Source organism: Rutilus rutilus (assembly GCF_951802725.1).
Source record: "Rutilus rutilus genome assembly, chromosome: 14".
Lineage (NCBI taxonomy): Eukaryota > Metazoa > Chordata > Actinopteri > Cypriniformes > Leuciscidae > Rutilus > Rutilus rutilus.
The window spans coordinates 7,105,234-7,110,476 of NC_140219.1; the positions used below are offsets into that span (position 1 = coordinate 7,105,234).

General features: G+C 38.5%; 1 protein-coding gene across 1 annotated transcript in view; it reads left to right on the plus strand.

Annotated features, from left to right (window-relative positions):
- The first annotated feature begins 1,677 nt into the window (after nucleotides 1-1,677).
- dnd1 (DND microRNA-mediated repression inhibitor 1) overlaps nucleotides 1,678-5,243 on the plus strand; it is a 14,260-nt gene continuing 10,694 nt past the window's right edge. Inside the window, exon 1 of the mRNA XM_084429371.1 lies at nucleotides 1,678-1,725. The gene's annotated coding sequence lies outside the window, so the exon portion shown is untranslated. The remainder of the gene's footprint in view (nucleotides 1,726-5,243) is intronic.

Consider the following 5,243-nt stretch of genomic DNA (forward strand, 5'->3'; position numbering starts at 1 on the left):
GATTGGCTCGGGCATTCTCAGGCGCATCCATGCAAAATCCCTGACCAGCCTTCTGGAGAGCTGGGTCGGTGCTCCTATAGGCTACAGAAATTCAGCCTGCGCTGCCAGCATTTAAGTTTGCAAGTGATTCTTTCAGCAATAGTGAAATGTTGCGGCGATTAAAAAAGTAAAGTAGACTGGTCAGTCAAACTGTGCACTCCTTAAAAATAAAGCTTTTAAAACGATCCTTTTAAGATCCAATTACTGAATGGTTCTTAAATAGTTCATCAAAGGATCAAGAACCATTTTTGGCTGTATGGTTCCTTTGAGATTAAGAAAGTTTATTATATTAGCATATTCGCGAAAATTCTAAAGCTTCTCCTCTGGCTGTGTAAACCACTGTTTTGGGTGTAAGAGGATATTTTATACAAATATTTGCGATAACCTAATGTATTTGGATTAATTTAATTATGTTAAAAAACATGTGTGACTTGAATAAACCCAGTCAGTTGGGATTTTGGGGATTTTAAAGATCACTCACAAAACAATATTTAACGGTGAAGCAATACAGAAATATGGGAACAGGCAAGACTTCATCGGGAGAGTTCACAGGGTGTTCTGTTTCAGTTTGTTTACAAAACTCCATATTGAAAAATCCCTTAAGGACGTTGAACTGTCAAGACCGTGGATACTATGAACACAACACTGAACTTTAGATTTTGAAGTTTAGTTGGCAGGACAACACAGAGATGCCAAGGCTGTACATTTGTTCCAATTTCAGGAATTGCGAATTAAACTTTAATGAGAATTTGATTTGTCCAAGTGGTCTGACTCCAACAACTGGAGCTATAATCAGGAGGCTTATGTAGATACACATTCGGCTGATTACCGCAGTGCAACAGCCTGCATGGTCATCTGTGTGAGTGTGTGTGTGTGTGTGTCTGAGACTTGCTGGGCAGACAATCATGACCATTTAACTAATCAGAGTAAATGCCATACAGAGCCATTGCCCTGATGATGTCACAGTTCTTGAGTCGTCACTTTGAGTGCTTCCATCTGGTTGGACTTTTAGGGGCCGGAGAGCCACACTTCACTTATTCTTTTGTCCTCTGCATTTTCAAGCAATCTGGCCACTCTTTCTGTCCTCTTTTCAAATGTAAGATGCCATTTTATCAACCCTTTTCAAAGATGTGAGTGGTGCTTGACTGATGTGCAAAACTCACCACCACAGTGTTACAGTGTTCGCGAAGCTACTTGATAGCCTATAATGTAGGTTATAGCTACTAGTTTTGAATGAACAATCCCAATTTGGGCTACAGCATAAAATTTTATAAGTAGACCTAAATGTATAATAAATAGCCTACTACAAAAACACTCTTTTTAATTTTATTTTATAACTGAGTTGAAAATATAGGCCTACACTGCAGGGAATCTAATTAGTTATTTCATTTAGGCCTACATGAACCGTCCGTTGATTAGAATGATTCAGACTTTCCATAAACAAATGAGAGAGGACCAATTAGGACGAACCGATTCATTAGAATAAATCAAACTTTCCAACGTAACATATGAGATAGGACAAACCGATTCATTAGAATGAATCATATGAAAGAGGAGCATTTAGAACGAACCGATTCATTAGAATGAATCGGACTTTCCAATGCTACATTTAAGAGAGCGGATCACTTAGGATGAATCGATTCACATGAAATAATCTGACCTTCCAACGCTAAGAGGACCACTTAGGTGAGCGTGTGTGTTTATTTCTCTAATCAGACAACAGCAATAAAGCGTTTGGTCTCGCTAAATCGCAAAACTTTCGATGAAGTTCGCTACTCTGTAACAGCTACATTATTGTAGTTGCCAGGCCATTGCTATGTGGTTACATTGTAAACATTTTTATTTGACCTCCCACAGTTCCACACTGGTTTTCTTTCCTCGATCAACACAACGATTTTCCATTCGCCTTTCCTCTCTTGTTCTCTGTTTCTCCTCTCCACTCATCCCTCGCTCAGCTCATCATTGCTTTACGATGGCTGTGACCTTTTCAGTGGCACTCCACTATCAGACTCTTATCTCACTGCCAGTGTAGCCGAGCGGTCATTTATGAGGTCACTTCACAGAAGTGGACATTAGCGATAATGTACTTCCAGTGACTCAGGTGTCACACTAAAGCGAAGTCCAGCGCGCGCACGCACGCACACACACTTATGCTCGGCATATAATCATCCAGCTCTGTGTGCGATACATGACAGAGATGTGGACGCTGTAACAAATTAAAATGTCCGTTGGTGGAAGAAATATTTTGCTTGATGAGAGAAGAGAAAAAAGAGACAATATATTTTCTTCAGAGTATTACACACACGTCACACACACACTTTCTCGATCCCACTTGGTTTGTACGCTTGTTAGTTCCACTTGAAATGGCAAATGACAAACAATCAGAGGCAGTGAAGCAGTGGCTTACCAGCTCACAGAACCAGCCAAAAACAAAACAAACAAGGCAATTACTGCAATTCACACTACACCAGTTCTCCATGTTAAACACACACACGCACACACAGATAAACACAAAGGCCTTTGCAATTATAAACATTATTCTCATCTCTCGCAATCTATTTTTGACATGCAAACTAGCACTACACATATACATAAGCGCGCACGCGTAGCCTAGCTCGAGCAGCGGGGATATACACCGCACATTAAAACGACTAAATCCACTGAATAAAATATTTTCACATCTCCAAGGTTATGAAGAGAAGGTGGAGAAAATCTCCTAACTGATTTTTTATACATCACTGGCTTTGCAGGGCTTTGATAACCTGAGGCCAAAAGAGGAAGTTGGCAGATGTGTTTAGTTTACGGCCCGACTGAATGTCTCCCTCTCAGAGATAGAACAGCTTGATGCCTCTGTGCTTCACAAACACACACACACACACACACACACACACACACACACACACAATCATAGTCATGCTTCTTAAGTAGTTTTAGCACTATTGCTTTAGTTCATGTAATTAATTCATAGCCTATTATTAATTGCTAAACGACTATGCCTATACTCACAGAATTTGTCAGCAGGAAGAATTCAGAATGTTATATATCTCTTGCACACTGGTTTGATAGACTTTTTTATGTGGTAAATTATAGGCCTAAAATAGATCAAATGAAAGCATGCATGAACATGTTAATAAACATTTGGCAAGAGACAACTACAAATTCAAAGTTTTATTTGTCATAGACTGTATGAGTCATTCTGTGAACACAATGCAACATTTGATGAAGTGTGCTAAATCTATCTATCTACCCATCCACCCATCCACCCATCCACCCACCCACCCATCCATCCATCCACCCATCCATCCATCCATCCACCCATCCACCCATCCATCCACCCATCCATCCATCCACCCACCCACCCATCCATCCATCCACCCACCCATCCATCCACCCACCCATCCATCCATCCATCCACCCACCCATCCATCCATCCACCCTATCTATCTGTGTGATGATTTTCACAATATTTTTATTCTATTTAAATATATAAAAAGGAAAAAAGAACCCACACAATTAACAAAAGAACAGCATGACCAAATATGTATTAATCTATATCTGCACATTTTTATTCTCCCCCAATCACAAAACTTATTTACTTATTGTGAGCTATCATTATAAATGACACAATGAATAGAAAGTGACATAACTGGAGTCTTCATGTTCAGAAGTTGTCAGGTTCTTCCCTAATTTATTTTTTATTTTTTTCATGCCTGGCAGGTGAAGCGTAACATATCCACCCCGTCACATAAAATAGACAGAAAAACAGTTTGTTAATTAATTTTTTTGACTATTTATAGATAATTATTGAATCTTAATGCTAATGAGAAAACCCCATAACCCCGAAATTTTAGTTAAATTTTTGTTAAATATTTAATCCCATCACTTATTCAGAATAACCCATATTAATTTGTATTAATTCAGCTTGAGATTACATAATGCAATATCTTAGCGCTTAAACACATTAATTGTCTGATAGAAGGTTTAAAAAAGAAATTTACTTAAAAAATCAGGCTGCTGTGTCATAGAATGACTCTTACAGTATGCATCTGGCACAGAACATTTAATTAGTATTTTCTGTTTGTGATCTAGGGGGGCAAATAGGCAAAAACAAGCAGATCAAAAATGAATGTTTGCCGAGTTGTGTAAATGTTTGTTAGTTATGCATGCATATTGATTTGATGTTATTGATATTTGCGGTTGCGGGCCACTGATGAAGGATCTTGCCCTGACCCCTGACCCCTGCTGGCGTTTTAAACTCAAATCCTTAGAGATTTTTCTTGCCGTACAGTATAATCATGCTGAGATGCGTAGATGTCCTGCGCACGGGCCAGAGCCTGTTTAATCATCTGCCAGGGAAAAATTGCAAGTCTGATAACTTAAACTAATAGCACACCTCTCCTCAACAAACATTTATGCATATTTATACACTACATTCAGCACTGGAAAGGTCTTAGAAGTTTACAGCATTTCCACCAACATAAAAGCTTGAGGATTTGAAACGTTGAAAGCTTGAGGCTTTGAACATTTGAGAGTGAAGAATTTAAGACATAAATATTAGTATTGTAACCTGTAGTGAAATGAATTGCAGTAATACATTTGTCTTCGTTTTTGTAATGAAAGTTAATAATAATAATATTCAATTTGATTGTGTTTCTAAAACACCAGTTTGAATGTGGACACTATCAAAAGTAAAAAGAGGTTTGAGTCCAGTTTAAAATCAGTGCGAATGTGCCGTTAAATTATTGAAATATTAACTTAAAATCTCAGAGGGTACTTCAAGTAAACATTTTACGTCTAAGGGCTTCGACTGACACAACATTTTTTTGGAAAGCCCTGTATTAGCTAGTAAATGTATAAATTAACATAACAAATGCTTTAGAAGTGTTCTTCATTGTTAGTTCTTGTTAATTCATGCAGTTACCTAATGTTTTAAACGGGACCTTATTGTAAAGTGTTATTAAGTTCACTATAAGGACCTTGTCCTTGCTGATGTTCACCTCAACTTCCTGTAGAAAGGCTTTGTCTTCGTTGTCAGCATCAGACCCATCACAACAGAGCGAGAGAGAAAGAGAGATGGCAGAGAAAAGGAGGAGGGCGGGGTGGAGGAAGAACAAACATGTCCCTTTGAGATAGACTCTAGTACTAATATTGACCAGCACGCTTCAGAAAACACAGACGCACGACTCCGCTACAGTAATGAAAGT